This window comes from Ceratotherium simum, chromosome 4 (genome assembly GCF_057802395.1).
Source record: "Ceratotherium simum simum isolate JZ-2026a chromosome 4, ASM5780239v1, whole genome shotgun sequence".
NCBI lineage: Eukaryota > Metazoa > Chordata > Mammalia > Perissodactyla > Rhinocerotidae > Ceratotherium > Ceratotherium simum.
This window is the reverse complement of record NC_141903.1, coordinates 55,929,165-55,937,500: the sequence shown is the minus strand read 5'-3', so window position 1 is coordinate 55,937,500 and position 8,336 is coordinate 55,929,165. Positions and strand designations below refer to the sequence as shown.

Genomic DNA, 8,336 nt, shown 5'->3' with positions numbered 1-8,336 from the left:
GGCATTTTACAAGTGGAAACTGAGGCAGAAAAGTTAAGCAACTGGCTCAAAGTCACACTATTTGTAAATCGCAAAAAATGGGATGCAAATCCAAGTGTGTTGTGTCTGCCTGAGAAGTGTGACCTCTGCATTGCCTCCAGAGCTGTCCATTGCCTTCCCTCTGACAGTCTCTCCACATTTATAAACTTCACACCACAAAATCAAATGAATATGCCCTTGTTACAGCAAAGATCAAAACTTCTCTCCTACTCCTCCTAGTTCACCCTGACATGTATGTTCTACATTAATGCTTACATTGACACGAACAATTTTAGAACTGACCCAAGCACAAACAATGCCCTTACTTTTTTTTATAATGACTGGCAGAGTGCCACTCCCATGACCTTGCCCAATTTAATGGTCACATTGAAAGCAATCTTAACTTGACACAGTTGGCATTCTGATAGTAAAGTTGCTATCCGTGCTCTACGTAGACTGTATGTTTCCAATGACTTCGAAGATGTTATTTAATTTCATAATGTGGTTTATACTCAAATGACTTCAACAGTGTATAATCTTTCTTTTATGATTTAGAAGATGATGAAGTAAGGTCTCTGCTAGACCCAGGGTTTGGAGTGGGAAGGAGAGAGTTAGCACTAAACTTCTCAAATTTCCAGAGTGCTTCATATTTTACCAAATACATTCACATTCACGATTTTCTATTATTCTCCTAGCAATCATAGAAGGTAGGAAGCCTAGGTTTACTATTCACAATTTTTATTTAAAATCATACAGCTTCAGGGGCTGGCCCGGTGGCATAGTAGTTGAGTTTGCACACTCCACTTTGGTAGCCCGGGGTTCGCAGGCTCAGATCCCGGGCGCGGACCTATGCACTGCTTATCAAGCCATGCTGTAGCAGCGTCCCACATACAAATAGAGGAAGACGGATGAGGATGTTAGTCAGGGCTAATTTTCCTCATCAAAAAGAGGAAGATTGGCAATGGATGTTAGCTGAGGGCCAACTTCCTCACCAAATAAATAAATAAATAAATAAATAAATCATGCAGCTTCAGAGAGGTTAAGTGGCTTGTCCAAGGTAGTAAGAGTCTGGAACCCAGGTCATCCGACTCCAAGTACGGGATCTTTAACAACAGTTATCATCATATTGGTACAGGGCAGAAATATGTGCTAACAGGCATACTCTCTTCTCCTGGTAGAAAGTTGAATTTTAAAAAGTACTAATAGAAAACTCCAAAAAAAGTGAGAAGGGTCTCTGGCCAGTGGTTAGAACGCAGAACAAATGAGGCCAAGGTCAAAAGCTCAGTCCCCATCAGTGCTGGCTGTCTTCTCAGCTGTTTTTTGGCAAGTTGATTTTACCTAACTCAGATTCCCTCCAGTCTCAACCAGGTGTCCCACAGATGTGTGCTCTTGGCCACAGAAGGGGACTGGGTGAGAGTGTGGGAATGAGCAGGCTCCAATCCATCACCAAGACTGGGAAAACACCCCACAGTCAATGCTCCACTAATGGTGCATAAGATATATCACCTATGTACATGGAAGACAGTGTTACACACACACACTCACACAGGCGGAGAAGTGTCTCATTTGATGGAAACATGATGTAGAAAAACAAGAGCAGACAAAGAGAAAGACTAGTTGTTTGCAAAAGATTCACTTTTTATTCATTCATTCATTCATTCAACAAATACTTGTTATGAAGGGCCTATGATTGCCAGGCATAGGTTTAGGTGCTGGAGATAAAGCAGTGAATAAAACATACAAATGTCTATCTTCATGGCATTATATTCTAGTGGAAGACAGAAAATAAAGACAACATTTAGTTTGTCAGGCTGTGAAAAATGCTAAGGAGAAAAAATGAGGCAGGCCAGGGGGATAGGAAGTGTTGGGGAAAAAGGGTGAAGTAAATAAGTTGATCAGAAAAGGCTTCACTGAGAAAATGACATTTGAGAAGAGACCTAAAGAATGTGAGGAGCAAATCATGCAGCCACCTGGGGGAAAGAACCGTCCTAAGCCAAGAAAGAGGAGGTGCAAAGACCCTGCAAAGGATCCTGAGGAGAGTACACCTGGCATATTCAAGGAACCCCAAGGAGGAGTGGAGGTCAGAGAGGTGGGGACCCAAGTGCAAATAACGTGGGGCCACAAAGGCCAGAGGGAGGACTTTAGCTTTTACTAGAATAGGATGGGAAAGCATCTGAGCAGAAGTGATCTGATCTGGCTTAGCTTTAAAAAAAACCACTTTGACTGCTGTGTTGAGATAAGACTGTAGGGGGCCAAGAGGAAAGCAGAGAGACTAGTTGGGAGGCTGGCACAATAACCCAGCAGGAGAGGACAGCGGCTTGGCCAATGTGAGGCCCACAGAGGTGGAAGACCTGGAGGAAGTCTGCATGCATTGCATTCTGAGGGTGGGGCCAACAGCACTGAAGGTGGGACCAACAGCATTGCAGCTGGAACAGATGAGGATCCCAGAAAGGGGAGTCCAAGATACCTCTCAAGTTTTTAGCCCCGAGCAACTTAAAGGATGGAATTACCATTTATCAAGATGGAGAAGATTATAAGAAAAGCATATTTGGGGGAGAAAGATCCAGAATTAGGTGTTTCAAACATGTTAAGTTTGAGATGTCTATTAGATCCAAGAGGAACTACCTCCTCTGTAGGCAGTGAATATTTGAGAGATCCAGGAGAGACGTCTAGGCTAAAGGGGTCATTTGCGAAACATCAGAGTACGGATAGTTTTATATGACACTCTCCATTAGTGTAATTAGAATTATTCTAATAAAAAAAGTTTAGCAAGAACTCATCTTCTTCACAAAGCAAGATACCCCTGTGTATATACCATACTTTAACAGTCCCATGCTGAGATGTATCCTGAACTCCCTTCTCCCCTTGAGGTTTGTGTGGTATGACATCTTATTTGCCCATTTCAAAGGGAATAAATGCCTCCCTCCTTTCCGTATTTTACCATATCCCTTGAGGCAACCATGTGGTTGCCAGCAGAGAATAGCTCAGTTGCTCTTGCAGCATATTTTAAGGCAAATGAGAAAAGCCTTCACTCTGAAATAGAAAATCTCAGAGACAACTTGGCTCCGGGGCACCCCCAGAGAGTGGGGGACACCGATATGGGAGGGCACAGGAGGATGCTTCCAGGCTTCACCTTCCCCTGGAAGCCTGAACACCCAGGGAACACCCACTCTGGGAGTAGGACAATAAACTGTCTAAACCTAAAAGGGTGGGGGGTGGGGGCAGGACAGAGATACAGGCAGGCTCTCCTCAGCTTTACACTGCTGCAAATGGCAGATGCCTAATTAAAGCATCTGCAATTAGTTTGGCTTGTTCTGTGATTCCTTTCTGCAAACAAATAAGATGGGAGAATATATTAGCTCTTGACAATCTAGTTCTAAAAAAACTTTTTCTCCCATCATCACTCTTTTGTCCTGCTCAGAAAAGAGCTGAACCACTATGTACACATAGTAAAGTATCTGACTTACCTCCTTGTTCAAAACAGTATTTTTCCTTCCATTTCATACGAGAGTGCAATTACCCACTTGCTTTTAAAGCATGAGTATTTATTTTGAATTTAATACAAGTTCTTAATTTGGGTGTCTTATTTTTATTCAATGAAGATAACAGTCTTCCTAATTCTTGCTATCCTTCTGATTCAACACACTCAGCAATGTTAGCCGCCTACTCAAAATGCAAATGACATATTTTTTAATGATGGGAAAAGCATTCACTAGACTTTGAAAGAACCTGAGGGGTGTGTGTTTGTGTGTGTGTGTATGTGTGCGTAAATAAAGCGTTGCACTTATTGCCACTTGAAGGCATAGACTTTGTTTTTCACTGTAGGAGAAAAAAACAGGTCCACTTTAAGTGGCAAGATGTGAGCCATGTGTGACTACTTCTTTCATTCAGTTATTCATTTAATATTTACTTGAGTTTCTACACTGGTTCTTATGAATTTTAACCTATTTAAACTTAGATACTTTATCCAATAAGTATATTCTGCAGATGGCTCCTGAGATAATGATTTTGGGTGTCTGCTGGACTTTCACATACATGGGTTATATGCATTATTGAGATGTGGCCCATCTCCAAAGGGTGGTAACTGCAAAACGTAACACTTTGGGAAGATTGTCAGCACACAAACATTGCAAATAAGAAACATGAACTAGAATGCTCCTTTATATCAACTTGAAAAAAGACATAACACAAAATGAGCTTTTAAACCTGATGTTCATTCTTTTCTGCTTTCAGATTGACTTGCAAAGTGCCTCATTCAAGAATGTCCTAAATCCAAAATAATAATAGAGAGCAGGGGTTACTCAAGAGTCCAATAAAACTTACCATATAAACAAGCTTGGGTAAACCAAATTCAAATAGTTAGTGCAATTATTATTTAACAGACAGTTTAGGTTAATAGGTGGAGACATGGTTCTGCTACTGTATTTAAGGTTACGTTAATAATTAACATTGGTGCCTGGAGTAGTTTAATCAAAGCTTCCTGTAAATCATAAAACTGCTCCATGCAGACTAAACAGGGTATTAAAAAACCGTACAAAATGCTTGCAATCTTGACCTCTGGTAGCCATGTGGATAAGGTGTAAAAAAGCAAGATATTTTCATTAAGGATTGACATAAACATCTTTACTTTTGGGAAAAACCTAAATAAAGGATTCACGTATCCAGAACCAACAATCTTCTCCCTGCCATCAGAGTGGCAGACCAAGGACTTGATGCCCAAGATTTATGTTGTAAGGAAGACCCTCAATGACCAGGGTTAGAGAAAGGCAAGCAAAATGCACTCGACCTTCCTACCAGGGAGACTTAAAACCCAGCGCTGGGGGGCATTAAATAGCTTTCCTGAGACCTGCTGGCAGAACACTGCAACTGGGTTCAACATCTTTTCAGATTTGAGGCAAAGAAAGTTGTGCGTACAAGTGTGAGAGTGTGTCTGTGTGTGTCCGCGCGCCTGTGTTTTAAACCTTTCGCGGATCGCATTCAGTAGCAACTTGTTTTCCATAGAGCCTAAGCAGAGAGGGATCCCACCGTGGCCGTGCCTGGCCACTGCATCCCCAAAGCAGCCACCTTTCAAAGGACCCGACGCGGAACGGCCACTGAGGCTGCCCAGTGCGATACAGGCCGGGGGCCGCCCCTGGAAGTGCTTGCCTTGGCTGTGAAGACAGCGGTGCATCTCTCTGCTCCACGCACCCGTGGCTCCCTACTCCGCTCCTCCCTGGACACCCGCTGGCTGGAAAACGGCGCGCAGGGCGCAGGAGGCTGGGGATTCTGCATTTGGAGCTGGTACTTGCAAGCCAGCAAGCCCCGGCCGGTGTCCACACGCACCCGCGCGCCAGCCGCTGTCCACACTGGCCACACCAGCATCCCAAGTCCTGCCCCTGAACTTCCCCTTCCTCCCCCACCCCACACCCACCCTTTCCTCAACTGCTTGAGAAACTGGTCCAACAAGTGCAGCGCCAAGACCCCAACCAACCCGACCGTGGCCCGAGGGGCGCCACTGTCCAATGGGCCAGCACCTAGCTTCTAGCCGCATCCTGGACCGTCCACCCGCTTTCCTCGGGGGTCGGTTTCCCGCGGTCTGCACATGCTGAGCCCCAATCCTGTCGTGTCTACCGCCCCTGGCTTTCAGAGAAACTTTCCAGAAGCGCCTGGTCGAGTGACCTCTTGCTGGAAAAGGAGGAGGCGGCGCTGGGCGCAGGGGCGGCGAGGGAGTGGGAAAGACAGCGGAGTCCTATTTCCTTTCCCGACACCCACAAGTCCGGGACTGCTCGCTGGCTCCCCCTGTACCGTTTGGGTCGTGGGAGAAGGGAGCAGACCTCAGGATCCTGCTTTGCACCGTGTCCCACAGTGGGTAGCTGAGAAAAAGAGGAGAATCTGGGGAAGATACGCTTCGCACCCCAGCAGGGTCATGCAGGGTGGGTGGGCTCTGTCCGGCTTGCTACCGAGCGCCCCGCCGCCTGCGAGGCAGCGCTCTAGGACGCAGCCAGTAGTTCGGACATCCAGAACCTGGGACCGGGGCAGAGCTCTTGTCTAGGTAGCAAGTACTGGGCCATCTTGTGTCAGGTTTTCCCACCCTTCCCCCTCCCTGGACACCTCCTTTCCAGAGAGGTACCTCCTTTCCAGAGAGGTAGCTCACAGATTCGGGAGGAGGGTCCAGCGGGCGCCAGCCCCGGCGTAATGGGCTCTGTGCTTGAGGAGGACGCAGCCGCGACGGGTGCTGTCCTCGCCGCCCAGGAGGGAGCTGCGGCGATGGATAGGACCCAGGGCGGGGGGCGCCGCGCCACACCGGGAGGAAGCCGCTCCTGGGCACTCATTCGAGCAAACAAAGCCCGGAACCTCTGGTGCCAGCGGCCGCGGGAGCCGGGATGTCACCAAGTGGAAGGGCGCGCGGGTGCCAGGGCCATTACAAGTTTCCCGCACTCCACAGAGCCCAGCCCAGACCCCGCGCGGACAACAAAAGATTCTCTAGGCATCCCCACCGTCTCTGCCGAACCTCTTCTCCCACCCCAGAACCCAAACCTGGTGCTAGGCGAAAACAGCGCTCTTCTACCCAACCTCCTCCAGCCCTCGAGGGCAGAACCCCTTCCCCTGCCTTCGCACCAGGACAGGGCGCTTCCGAGATCCCACCCTCTCGGGGCCTCCGCTCCCTGCCCGAAAGTGAGGACCAGCCCCGTGTCCTGCACACACATCCCCAGTCCAGGCAGCCATCCGCACGGTCGCAGTCCCGGGCGGCGCCGGGCGTGTGCGCAGCGGGGTGGGGAAGCTGGCAACACGGAGCCCGGCGGTCTCTGGGGCGCAGGGCGGAGAGGAGCGGCAGGCAGGGCTCACGACTGCTCCCCCGGGGCCGGACAACGCTCGGGAGACAGAGACACGAGACAAAATAAAACGCAGGCACTACAAAGCCGACAGCGCGTGCCGGCCGCGGCCCCGGGACCCGCAGGCTGGAGCCGAGCCGCCCGGGAGGTGGGGCGCGCCGAGGCGCCCCAGCCGTACCTTTTCGGTGCATCGACGGGCAGGCGGCCGGGGCTCGGAGCGGGCTGGTACAGCGTGTATCCCATTTAGTAATCCATTATCGAGGGGATCTCTCCGGGCCGCGAGCTGCGCTCTCTCCTTCGCAAGCCTTTGTCATTCCTACATGTGTGCTTGTCTCTTTGGGGGTAACAGTCACGGCGACTACTTTCTGGGATGCAAACGCGCTGTGTTCATCTCCAATGACAGAGAAGAGAAGAGGAAAAAAGAAAGAAAAAAACCAACAAGGAAGGAGTAAATGTTCAAGAAACTCTTCTCCAAATCCAAATTCCACTTGGATTCCACTCCGGTGAGTCCCTTCGGTGGTGTCTGCGCCGATTAACAAGTCATTTCAGGGTGGGGGGCGGGGTGGGGGCTGGGGCAGGGGTGCACGCTGTAGCCCCGCTCAGCGACCTGGAGCGCTATGCTGCGGGTGTGGCGATGCTGGCCGCTGCCGCTGCTCCTAAGCGGGCATCGCGGGCGGTCGGCCCCGCGGAGAAGCGCCGCTGCTGCGTCCCGAGCGCCTGGGCAGCCGAGTGCGCGGGGAGCAGAGTTGGCTGCAGCCTCACCCCTTGCCGCTCACTACTCCTCTGTCACCGGAGAGGCCGCCGCTCCCGGGCGGAGCCAAGTCCCGGACTGGATTGCGCAGAGCGGACTCCCTTCCTGCAACCCCGCCTCCTTTGGCTGGCGTCTTCTCCGACCCAAAGGAAAGCTGTGGTGTATGTGTGAATGCGAGTGAGCGAGGCGGAGAGAGGGAGAACCTACGTGGTGTGACTGCAGGTGGAGCCTTGGACCGACTGGCCAGCGCAGCTTCCTTCCTCCACGATTCCCGGCCCCGCCGCGCGCTCGGCGGAGGTCCCCGCTGGGGCAACTCGAGCAGGCGCCCAGCCCTTCCTCCCTCACCCCCGCATCTGCTGTAGCAAGGAAAAAAAAAATCCCAAACAGCATTGCTGAGCCCTGCCAAATCAGAAAAATAAATAAAAATAGACGTAGTGCAGGAGTGAGTTACAAGAAAGGATTTGTTCATCGATTTTCTTAAATGGAAAAGTTTTAAAGGATGAGGGTAAGTGAATGGCCAGCCTTTCTAATTCTGATTACTGTATCAAGAGGTGGATTTCAGAAGTCATGGACGCTCTACGCACCGAGATGAATTGGACAGAAGCTGGTGCGGTTAAAAATACCTTCGAAAATATGAAGACAGCTATTAGTAAACGCACATACAACACGTTAATAAAGCATGTTAAGTAAGCAAATAACCTGTAGTACAAAGAATGGTGTTATTAATGACAGTGACGATCTGTTTTAAAACTTGG

General features: G+C 49.5%; 1 protein-coding gene across 4 annotated transcripts in view; it reads right to left on the bottom strand.

Annotated features, from left to right (window-relative positions):
- The window catches only part of SEMA6A (semaphorin 6A), a 123,940-nt gene extending 116,174 nt beyond the window's left edge, over positions 1-7,766 (bottom strand). For 2 of the 4 annotated variants that reach the window (XM_004420285.3, XM_087429908.1), the window contains exon 1: positions 7,009-7,766. The gene's annotated coding sequence lies outside the window, so the exon portion shown is untranslated. The remainder of the gene's footprint in view (positions 1-7,008) is intronic. The other 2 variants (XM_014796583.2, XM_004420286.3) reach the window with 2 other exon arrangements.
- Between the last annotated feature and the right edge of the window lie 570 nt (positions 7,767-8,336).